The 12,561-nt window shown below is 39.5% G+C and overlaps 1 long non-coding RNA gene across 1 annotated transcript; it reads left to right on the top strand.

The window, feature by feature from the left end:
- The first annotated feature begins 1,918 nt into the window (after positions 1-1,918).
- LOC131381068 (uncharacterized) lies at positions 1,919-10,242 on the top strand. The gene is made up of 3 exons (XR_009209511.1): positions 1,919-2,137; positions 5,281-5,493; positions 9,963-10,242. It is a non-coding gene; the product is annotated as an uncharacterized LOC131381068 (long non-coding RNA).
- The last annotated feature ends 2,319 nt before the right edge of the window (positions 10,243-12,561 follow it).

Here is a 12,561-nt window from a genome sequence, read left to right as displayed (position 1 = left end):
GGTGTGAACCACCGCACCCGGCCTTTGTATCTTTTAAGTGGAGTATTTAGGCCATTTACATTCAACATCTGTACTGAGATGTGAGGTACTATTCTATTCATTGTGATTGTTGCCTGAATACTTTTTTTTTTATTGTGTGATTGTTTTATAGGTTCCGTGAGATGTATACTTTAAGGAAATTCTATTTTGATGTATTTCAAGGATTTCTTTCAAGATTTAGAGCTCCTGTTAGCAGTTCTCATAGTGCTGGCTTGGTAGTGGTGAATTTTCTCAGCATTTGTTTGTCTACAAAAGACTATATCTTTCCTTCATTTATGAAGCTTAGTTTCACTAGATACAAAATTCTTGTCTTATAATTGTTTTGTTTAAGGAGGCTAAAAGATAGGACCCCAGTCCCTTCTAGCTTGTAGGGTTTCTGCTGAGAAATCTGCTGTTAATCTGACAAGTTTTTCTTTACAGGTTACTGATGCCTTTGCCTCACAGTTCTTAAGATTCTTTCCTTCGTTTTGACTTTAGATAACCTGATGACAACGTGCCTAGGCAATGATCTTTTTGCAATAAATTTCCAAGGTGTTCTTTGAGCTTCTTGTGTTTGAATGTCTAGATCTCTAGCAAGACTGGGAAAGTTTTCCTCAATTATTCCCTCAAATATGTTTTCCAAACTTTCAGATTTCTCATCTTCCTCAGGACACCAATTATTCTCAGGTTTGCTCGTTTAACATAATCCCACACTTCTTGGAGGCTCTGTTCATTTTTTTTTAATTCTTTTTTGTTTGTTTTTGTTGGATTGGGTTAATTCAAAAGCCTTATCTTTGAACTCTGAAGTTCTTTCTTCTGCTTGTTTAATTCTGTTGCTGACTTTCCAGTGCATTTTGCATTTCTCCAAGTGTGTTCTTGATTTCCAGAAGTTGTGATTTTTTTTTTTTCACCTATGCTATCTATTTTACTGGAGATTTTTCCATTCATATCCTGTATCTTTTTTTTTTTTCAGTTGCACTCTACCTTTCTCTGATGCCTCCTTGATTGCCTTAATAATCAACCTTTTGAATGTTTTTTTCTGGCAATTCAGAGATTTCTTCTTGGTTTGGATCCATTGCTGGTGAGCTAGTATGATCTTCTGGCAGTGTTAAAGAACCTTGTTTGTCACATTACCAGAATTATTTTTCTAGTTCTTTCTCATTTGTGTAGACTATTTCAGAGGAAAGATCTGGGACTCAAGGGCTGCTGCTCAGATTCTTTTGTCCCACGGGGGTGTTCCCTTGATGTGGTGCTCTCCTCTTTCCCCTAGGGATGGGGCTTCTTGAGAGCTGAACTGCAGTTACTGTTATTTCTCCTCTGGATCTAGCTACCCAGCGGAGGTATCAGACTCCAGGCTGGTACTGGGGAGTGTCTGCAAAGAGCCCTGTGATGTGACCTGCCATCGGGTCTGTCAGCCATGGATCCCAACAACTACTCTGATGGAAGTAGAAGGGGAGTAAAGTGGACTCTGTGAGAGTCCTTAGTTGTATTTTTGTTAAGTGTGCTGGTTTTGTGTTGGCTGACCTCCAGCTAGGAGGTGGTGCTTCAAGACTGCATCAGCTGCAGTTGTGTAAGAAGGATACAAGCTTGCTCTAGAGTCAACTTTGGATAAATATTCCGGTTTCTCAGGTGGGGGGCAAGGCAATAGAGCTCTCTAGAGACTATGGCCTTTGTCTTTGGCTTCCAGGGTGGGTAGAGAAAGACCATCAGAAGGGGGCAGGGTTAGGCGTGTCTGAGCTCAGACTCTCCTTGGGTGGGGCTTGCTGCAGCTGCTGTGGGGGATGTGGGTGTGGTTCCCAGACCAATGTAGTTATGCTCCCAAGGGGATTATGGCTGTCTCTGCTGCATCACAAAGGTCACCAGGGAAGTGAAGGAAAGCCAGCAGCTACAGGCCTCACCCAGCTCCCGCACAGCCTGCATCCTGAAAGGCTGGTCTCACTCCTACTGTGACCCTGCAGCAGCACCAAGTATATTTCCAGGCAACTGGTGAGCAGGGCTGAGGACTTGCCCCAGACCACAAGTCTCCCAGCTGAGAAAGCACAGCTCCTCAGCTGTCCCACAGAGCCTGCAGTGGCAATCCACCTCCTTCAAAATTCTGTGAATTCTCTCAGCTTTCCTGGTATGTTCCTGTGGTAGTTCTTGGAGCAAAAGTTCACGATGTGGGTCTCCACTTGCTGCTGTGTCCCTCCACGTGGCAGCTGCAAGTTAGTGCTTCCTCCTATCGGCCATTTTTCGGATAACCAATCTTCAAGCCCATTTTGAGGTTTATTATGTTATACACTTAATGATGATGATGCTGATTACCCTTAATCATAGCACTATTGGCCAGGCGCAGTGGCTCACACCTGAAATCCCAGCACTTTGGGAGGCTGAGGTGGAAGCATCACGAGGTCAAGAGATGGAGACCATCCTGGCCAACATGGTGAAACCTAGTCTCTACTAAAAGTACAAAAATTAACTGGACATTATGGTGCATGCCTGTAGTCCCAGCTACTTGGGAGGCCAAGGCAGGAGAATTGCTTGAACCTGGGAGGCAAAGGTTGCAGTGAGCTGAGATCACGCCACTGCATTCCAGCGTAGTGACAGAGCTTGACCCCATCTGAAAACAAACAAACAAAACCCCACAACAGCAACAGCAACAAAAAACCCATAGCACTATTAGCCTATGTTATAGATATGAAAATTGGAGCTGGGATGGTTTATACAGTTTGAGCAAATTTAGGTAGGACTTTCTTTCCTTCTTTCTTTCTTTTCCTTCTATTCATTCAATCTTTTATTACATATTCATTGCCTATACTGTGTCAAACACCCCAGTGTATATGTGCCTTACATTGGACTGCATTGTATGAGAAGGAAATAACCTTTTATTTCTTAAGCCACTGAGATTTGTTTTTGTTTTTGTTTTTGGTTTTTGTTTTTTTTAACAACCCACACCTGACTAATGCAAAAGTATTGGTCAAATCTGTCCTTGTGACTTCAAATGTTGAAAAAATTAGTATATGGAATTGTTTCCTTCTAATGTGAATAAAACATTTGAGATGGTGTGGTTATGATGATGGGACTGTATGACAGCTTATTGCAGTACTCACAGTTCTAACACACTTGCTATGTGATATGTTTACTTGGAGATTAAACCACATGCCCTGTGTATTATTTAGGGTGTGTGTCTTCATTTATTTTGACCTGGTACTTTTATTCTATTTGTGCTATGTACAGAGCTTTGGTCTTCTCATTTCTAATCAGTTTTCTCTTTCTATCTCTCTGTACTCTCAATTGTTTTAGTATTTAGTCTAGTAGTAGTTTCTAGTCTAGTAGTCTATTTGGTCTTTCCTGAAATGTTTCTTTTTTTTTTTTGAGATGGAGTCTCGCTCTGTCACCCAGGCTGGAGTGCAGTGGTGCAATCTCAGCTCACTGCAAGCTCCGCCTCCCGGGTTCACGCCATTCTCCTGCCTCTGCCTCTCCGAGTAGCTGGGACTACAGGCGCCCGCCACCACGCCTGGCTAATTTTTTGTATTTTTAGTAGAGACGGGGTTTCACCGTGGTCTCGATCTCCTGACCTCGTGATCCACCCGCCTCGGCCTCCCAAAGTGCTGGGATTACAAGCATGAGCCACCGCGCCTGGCGCCTGGCCTTGTTTCTTTAATCTTTATGATTTTTTCACAGTTTTATCTTCCTTACATCTTTAAGACTTTCATTATGTAAATGTTCAATGATGCACACAATTTTTTATTGAATACACAAACACTGTGAAACTCACATTTTAAAAAAACTCTTTAATGCGTTGTATTAAGTTCAAAATCAGTGATGCATGTTTAATATTGTATGCTTAGCATGTTCCAAAATTAGTTTAAAATATTAAGCCAACACGTCCTCAGAAATGCATTCAATTTTTTTTACCTGACAGTGTCAATTTTTCATATTATCACTGGGAACTTGTCTTTTCATTGATAGATGTGATCGTCTGAAAACTCACTGAGCTGAATCTTGGAAAAAGATAAGAATTTGGATTTTAATTGGTTCTTTAACAGCCCTGTGAAATTAATATATAAAGAAGAAATAAAAAAACAGCAAAAAACTGAAAACCATTGGAAACTATAATTTCACTTACTTTTATTCTTAATAAGGCAGGAAAATAAAGGAATTATAGATTTTCTGGAAGAATAATTGTCAGAAGAGAAAGTTTCCAGAGTAAACTCCACTGACGTAGTTCATTTCACGCAGTCATTGAGTAAACTGCCACTCTGTGCTAGGCACTGGCAATACAAAGATCCGTAATATGTGTTGATCAAGGTATGATAGTCAGTGAGAGGTAGATATGCAGACAGGCAATTACAATACAATACTTAATTTCCCTAATAAAGCAAGCCTTGTACAAAGAACAAACATTTGACCTCCTTGGGAAAACAAGAACACTTCATACAGGATGGGCCAATAATACAAGGACTAATGGGACTTGGTAGAGAGACATGAGCATCCAATACTGGTAAGGTAGTATGAACAGCTCTGGATAAAGACAGGGAAAGCAGTGAGTGCTTGGGAAATTGCAAACGATTTGGTGTGCTTGGAGAACAAAGTGAGAAGTGGATAGGATGCTGGGTGGGAAGGATGAAGGTGGAGATGACAGAAAAAGACTGTAGGCAATACTACTGGAATATAAGTTTATCCTTAGGAAATGATATGTTATTGTGTGATTTTAAATCAGGGAGTCATAGGATCAGAGTTGTGTTTTAGGAAGATCATCTGTCAGTGGTGTGCAGGATGCAAGAAGTCGCCGAGGATGATGGCCAGGGGGTAGCTTAGGGGCCTACTAGCATAGTCCGTGTACCAAATGAGGGACTGACTAGGGGAGGGCCATAGAGAAACATAGAAAGGGAGGAAGATATGAAATATTTAGGAGATAGAATTGAGTGGATTTGGTACCTCATTAGATATAATCAACGGGGAAGGAAAAGGTATCAAGGATAAAAGTCAGGTTTCTGGCTGGGTTAATTGCATTCTCAGGGTTTTCACTCATAACAATAAGAAATGCAGGATGTTGTAGACTGCATTTTGACTGTCCCCATTCGTGTGCTGGAGCCCTAACCCTCAACATCCCTGGGTTTGGAGATGGGGCCTTTAAGGAGGTAAGTAAGGTTAAATGAGATCATAAGTGTGGGCTCCTAATCTGATAGGACATATAAGAGGAAGAGACACCACATTTTTCTCTTTCCCTCTTTCTCTTCCTCCTTCTCCCTCCAATATCCCCTCTCTTTCTCTTCACAGGAAAGGCTAGATGCTGACACTTTGATCTTGGACCTCAAGCTTTCTGAATTGTGATAAATAGATGTTTATAATAAAGGCACCCAGTCTGTGGTATCTTGTTATGATAGCTGGACCTGACTAATACACAGGGAATGTGGCAAGTTTAAGGGGAAGATGTCGTTCTGAAACACTTGAATCAGAAGTTCTTTTGGAACAACTAAGGAAAGATGTCAGGTAAGCGGATGCATATATCTCTTTGAGTCAGGAGAGTTCTGGGTTGAAGATATAATTTTGGAAGTTACTGAGAAATATACATAGTAGTGGAAGCCTTTAAAATGGTTATGATGGCTGCCAGTGAACAGGCTGATTCCTTCATCTATTTAGCAAACAACTAACAAATATTTACCATATTCCAGAAATTCTATGCACTTAGAGAGTGAATAAAACAGTAATCCCTGAGCTTCTAGAACTTGGAGAAAGATAGTATATGATAGCTGTGATATGAAAGCATATTATACAGAATGTTAGAATAGAATAAATGATGTAGAATAAGATAAAGTTAGCTAGGGTAAGAGGAATTGGGAGTGCTGGGCTGGGGCAAGATGAAGATTGCACTGTTTACAAGATAGTCAGATAAAAATGATTTGAAGGAGGGTGGGAGACCGCAAGGATTTATCTGGGTGAAGAGCATTCCAAACAGAGGTAACAGGCGCTGCAAGGGTTTATGGCTGGGATGTGTTGACCAGGTGGTCAGTGTGGTTTGAGCGGAGTGAGAAGAGTGATGGTAGATGAAGTCGGAGAATTCACAGTAGGGTAGGTGTTCAGATCAGGGCTCCATATAGGCTAAGGACTTTGACTTTGAGTCAAATGTGATGTAATTGGGGATTTTAAGTAGAGAGTGATGATAAGCTCTGCCTTATGTTTAAACACATCACTCTGGCTGCTTTATGAGAACATAAACTGCAATAGGGCAAGTGCTGAAGCAGAAAGACTGGCTAGAAGGCTATTCCAGAGTTCCAGAAGAAAGATAGATGGTGGTAGCTTGGATTCACTTGCTCACTGCAGTGAGGGAGAGAAGTGATAGAATTCTGCATATATTTTGAAGGTAGAGCTAGAAGAATTTGTTTCTGGATTGGTAGAGTTTAAGAGAAAGAGTCAAGCATGAGACCAAGATTTTCAGCCTTAGCATCGAGAAGTATGGAGTTAGCTTGTACTGAAATGGAGCAGATTTCTCTTTTTGTTTTCTTTTTGGTTTCAGTGGAGGGTGGTGGGTGGGGGGGGGGGGGGGGCAGGGGGTGAGGTGCAGAGAGAGGGAGGTAAGGGAAGCTCTTTTTGATATGTTAAATTTGCTTGTCCAGTGCATATTGAAGTGCAAATGTGGTGAAGGTGGCTGGATTGTTTGAGTTTGAATTCAGGGAAGAAGTCTGTTCTCAATTTTCACATTTGAAAATTATCAATACTTAGATGTTATTTAAAGCCATGAGACTGAATGAAACTCCTTAAGAAGATATTACAGACTGAGAAAAGAAGAGAGCTCAGGCATGAGTCCTGGGGCACTCTAATTTTAAGCGATTGAAGAGAGAAGTGGAAAACAGAAAAAAAGATTGAGAAAGTGTGACCAGTGAGATAGAAAGAAAACCAAGAACTTGTGGGTCCTGGAAGCTGAGTGGAGGAAGCAGAAAAGGGATGAGGGATCAACTATGTCAAATGCTCCTGATGTCACTTATACAATAAGGACTAGGCCGGGCGTGGTGGCTCAAGCCTGTAATCCCAGCACTTTGGGAGGCTGAGGCGGGCGGATCACGAGGTCAGGAGATCGATACCATCCTGGCTAACACGGTGAAACCCAGTCTCTACTAAAAAAAATACAAAAAATTAGCCCGGCATGGTGGCAGGAGCCTATAGTCCCAGCTACTTGGGAGGTTGAGGCAGGAGAAAGGCGTGAACCCAGGAAGTGGAGCTTGCAGTGAACACAGATGCGCCACTGCACTCCAGCCTGGGTGACAGAGACTCCATCTCAAAAAAAAAAAAAAAAAAAAGTAGTAAAACAGAGGTTCCCAGCCTTTCTTAGTTTATGTCACCCTGGCTGTCTCAGTAGTTTTGTATGGGTCTCCTAGGCCAAAAGAAATACATAACAATTTTGTTTATTAAGTGGCCTTACCCCAAACATTTCATAAGTATGTTTGTCCTATCAACTTAGTAGCTATTTGGAAACCTAAAACATACAAATTTAAAGAAAAAAATTAATATTTAATTTTTTTCTAAAATAACCATAATTACTTTCTAATGAGATGTGTGTACCCATTGGATATTGTTAGGAATAATGCTAAACCTTGGAACCTCTTTGAGAACTGCCAGATTCATTTCCTATTCCACACTGGTTTTTGTACAGTTCTAAACTTTTTATTACAAACACCAGAAACTCAGATCTGCAAAAATACGATATCATTGAAAGGAATGCAGTGCAATCTAACATTGTAATTGTGAGTTAACTTGAGCTAGTAGCTTGGGCAGAATTTGAGAGATATGTTTTCCTTGAAATTTTAAAATATCCCGAGGGGTCCAGTGAGTTTGCTGGCTATTTAGGGAGCCTTGGAACCTAGAAGGAGAACTGAAGTGCCGAGAATTGACCACTGGGTTTTGCAGCCGGATTCATAGATAGGTAGACCATATATTTTATCGTCCAAATAGGGATAACACAGGTAAAAATGAAAGGGTGCACTAGCATTATTAAGTGTGACATCTGGAGTAACTCAGATTGTTGGGGAAAACTGGAACTATTGACTACCTAGTAACTTAGGTGGAAAGGTGGGGTGAGAACCTGATTTGAGTGGCTTTAACAATGAATGAGAAAACAGATGTTGAAGGCAATGCGTATTGAAGAAAACTGAGAGTTGAGAACACAGCCTAGTATTTATGGAGCTGATGGAGGAAAAAAGAGCAAAATGATAGGAAAGAAGCAAGAGACAAAGCAAAGGAGGGGAAAATTGCAAGGCGGTCATGTTTGATGGCATCAGATGCAAAAAACAAACAAAATAAAACAATTGAAATGTATCCATAGGATTTGCAAGAAAGACAAGAACAGTCTTTGTCAGTCTATGGGGATTATTAAGCTAACATTTAGTTAGTTGAGGCATATAGAAAGAAACAGAGGCAGCTTGTTCCTTGTAAAAGAGATGAGTGGGGCAAATGCTAGAAAACGTTGCATGTAAGCAGGCTGAATTATTTGAAAATGTATCTCACACTTGAGAATCACCTTTTTTTCTTAAGCATTTGATGTGATGTTATTGCTCATCTTTGTAACTGCTTTGTAATTTTATATGCACTTATGATCATTGAATTTATTCCCGTGGGAAGAAAACCTCAAAAACATTTCAAGGCCCATTTAAACTCTCATCTCTTCCTCAGTGCTTTCAGAAATCCTCTGAGATTTACACTTTCTTTCATTTCTTTTTGAGAATTTGTCATTTTGTTTTTGTATTTAGTCTTTTACTGATCTCTTATTTTCAAAGTGTAAGCCTCCTTTTCCCGGTAGCTGTGAACATTCTGAACCGTGACCCTCCTGGCATGCATCAGGGATGCTCTAACCTTGCACGGGCTGCTTATAAAGATGCCCTTCTTCTTTGCTTCAGATCTGTGTTCAAATGTCCCCTTCATAAAGAGGCCTGTCCTGGGCACACCTATTTAAGTTGCAACCTGTCTGATATGCTTTTGATGTCCCCTCCAAATCTCATGTCAAAATGTAATCACCAGTGTTGAAGGTGGGGCCTAGTGGGAGGTGTTTGGATTATGGGGGCAAAACCCTCATAAATGGCTTAGTGCCATCCCCTCGGTGATGAGAGAGTTCTCTGGAGATCTGGTTGTTTGAAAGTGAGTGGCATCTCCCCCTTCTGTCTCTCTTGTTCCCACTCTCATCATGCGATGTGCCTGCTTCCACTTCACCTTCTGCCACTAGTAAAAGCTCCCTGAGGCCTCCCCAGAAGCTGAGCAATGCCAGCCCCATGCTTGCATGGCCTACAGAACCATGAGCCAATCAAACTCGTTTAAATTACCCAGTCTCAAGTATGCCTTTATAGAAATGCAAGAAGATCCTGACGCACCTTCCTTCTCTCACCCCAATACCTGTATCTCAATCACTGTTATCCTGCTCCATTTTTCCTAAAACATTTTCAAATTCTGACATATAATTACTTTAATGTTTAATGTTCATCTTCTGTGTTCCATGAAATAGAACATAACTTCCACCGTGGCAGAGATTTAGGAGGAAGAGGGTGGTCTCTTTTGTTCACTGATGATCCTAACAGCCCAGCGTATAAAATATGCTCAATAAGTTACTTCTTGCGTGAATAAATTTGATTTTTATGAATCTCCTTCAGCAAGTCTCCCCGTGGCCTCAATATCTCCTTTTTTAATTTCAAAGAACTGACTTGAATTGGTTCAAAAATCTTAAAAGTTTCCTAAACTCCCAAAGCCATAACAATTGCTTCCTTTATCTCTCAGTGGGCCGAAGCACATTTCTGTCTAGAGTGGCCAGTCAAGAGCTTTTCTTTCTTTCTTTTTTTTTTTTTCTAAGCCTTGAATGAAATTCTTTTTGAAAATTACATGGACTACTTTCATGTTCCACATTTTTATTTAGAATTTCTTTAATTGACTTTTATCTTTTTTATCTGTCCCTTTTGTGTTCTCTTGTATTTTTCATACAGCTTGCTGCCTCACAATGCTCTTTGATGACACTGGCTTAGAAAATAGAAAACAGATTTTTCTTTTCTCCGAAGAAATAGAAAACTTTCCTCTATACTCCAAGGGATATACAGGAAGAATAGAAATATGAATTTGAACTATGACTAAGAGTCAGCATGTACTTTCCTTTCTCTGGAAAAAGAAAAGAAAAAAGCTGGAGAAGTAAAGCTCAGAAGCACGGGTATGGCTGAGTTAAGTAGACTACATACAAAATAAACACTGTCAACAATCTTATAGAGAAAATGAATTTTGCTCTTTGATGTAAGAAAAAGCCCACTCACCTTTATTTTTAAAATGTCCCGAGTTGAGGTAACCAGTATCTATTTTTGCTATTAAAAAATTCTATTTCTGTCTGATATTTTTCCCAATTGATAGAAATCAGAAGAACACTCCTAGAGAAATTAACACTAAAATGCAAAAGCACTGTAATAGCTCCTCTTTGATATTATGAATTGACTTTAACCTGATTTGCTCTCTCAATTTCTTAGGTTATTTCTGAATTTTGTTTATAGTTTATTAGCATGTTAAATATTTATCGTGGTTTTGATTTGTGTACATATACAATATTTTGGTTATATTAAAAATAAAATAACCGGTATGTGTTTCCTACTTCCTGATTTGCTTTCTGTTACTGGTGTAAGCCTATTTTACATTGCTGTCAGGCCTGTTTAGTTAATAGGATGTGTTAGCCAGTGTTTTCTGTATATACTTCAGAGGCTTTAGAGTTTTGCAGTTCAGCCCATTGCCTTTTTAAATTACTAGGTTAGAGTGGTTTTAGGCTTACAGTGAAATTAAGCAAAAAGTGTGGAGTTTCCACATGCTGCAACTTCTCCCCCTTCCTCTACCCCATCCCTATAATACACAGTCTGCCTCACCATCGAGATGCCCTGCCATGAACACTATAAGCCAATAAATTGGAAAACCTAGAAGAAATGGATAAATTCCTAGATACATACAATCTACCAAAATTGAATCATTAGGAAACAGAAAATCTGAACAGATCAATATCAAGTAACAAAATTGAATCAGTAGTGAAATGTCTCCCATAAAAGAAAACCTCAGGACCTGATGCCTTCACTGCTGAATTCTATCAAACATTTAAAGAAGAACAATCTGAACAGATCAATATCCAGCAACAAAATTGAATAAGTAATAAAATGCCTCCCATCAAAGAAAAGCCCAGGACCTGATGCCTTCACTGCCACATTCTCTCAAACATTTAAAGAACTAATACCAATATTGTAAACTATTCCAAAAATTGAAGAGGAGGGAATACTTCCAAACTCAATCTATGAGGACAGTATTACCCTAATACAAAATAAAGACACGACCAAAGAAGAAAACTACCGGCCAATATCCCTGATGCACACTGATGCAAAAATCTCAACAAAATATTAGCAAGCCAAATTCAACAGCACATTAAAAATACCATCAGCCATGATCAAGTAGGATTCATCCCAGGTATGCAAGAATGATTTGAGAATATGGAAACCCGGCCGGGTGCGGTGGCTCATGCCTGTAATCCCAGCACTCTGGGAGGCCGAGGCAGGCAGATCACCTGAGGTCAGGAGTTCAAGACCAGCCTGACCAACATGGAGAAACCCCATCTCTACTAAAAATACAAAATTAGCTGGGTGTGGTGGTGAACTCCAGCCTGGACATCAAGAGCGAAACTCTTTCTCAAAAAAAAAAAAAAATAAAATAAAATGGAAACCAGTAAACTTGATATATCACATTAACAAAATCAAGCACAAAACCCATGTGGTTATTTCAAAAATCAGTAGCATTTTATACACTAATAGTAAACTATATGAAAAAAGGAAGCAACAAGGCAATCCCATTTATAACACCTATAAAAAATACATAGGAGTAAATTCAACCAAGGAGGTGAAAGATCTCTACAATGAAAAGTATAAAACATTGATGGAAGAAATTGAATGAAAAGATACTTTATGTACAAGAATTGAAAGAATTAATATTGCTAAAATGTCGATATCACTCAAATAATCTACAGATTTAACACAATATCTATCAAAATACCAATGACATTCTTCATGGAAATAGAAAAAACAATCCTAAAATTTATATGAAAGCACAAAAGACTCCAAACTGCCAAAGTAATGCTGGGCAAAAGGAAAAACACTGGAGGCATCACACTACGTGATGTCAAAATGCACTACAAAGCTATAGTAACAAAACACCCTGCTATAAACATAAAACTAGACACATAAACAAATGGAACAGGAGAGAAAAGTCAGAAATAAATGCACTCACTTATAGCCAACTGATTTTTGACAAGGCACCAAGAACATACATTGAGGAAAAGACAGTCTCTTCGATAAGTGTTGCTAAAAAAAACTAAATATCCACCTGTAAAAGAAGGAAGCTAGATCCCTATATCTCACAATCTATAAAAATCAACTCAAAATGGATTAAAGACATTCCCTATATCTCACAATCTATAAAAATCAACTCAAAATGGATTAAAGACATAAATGTGATTATTTTCTTGGTGGAGCCAAGATGGCCGAATAGGAACAGCTCCGGTCTCCAGCTCCCAGC

Source organism: Hylobates moloch, unplaced genomic scaffold, assembly GCF_009828535.3.
Source record: "Hylobates moloch isolate HMO894 unplaced genomic scaffold, HMol_V3 SCAFFOLD_13, whole genome shotgun sequence".
NCBI classification, from domain to species: domain Eukaryota; kingdom Metazoa; phylum Chordata; class Mammalia; order Primates; family Hylobatidae; genus Hylobates; species Hylobates moloch.
This window is presented reverse-complemented; position numbering and strand designations above follow the sequence as displayed.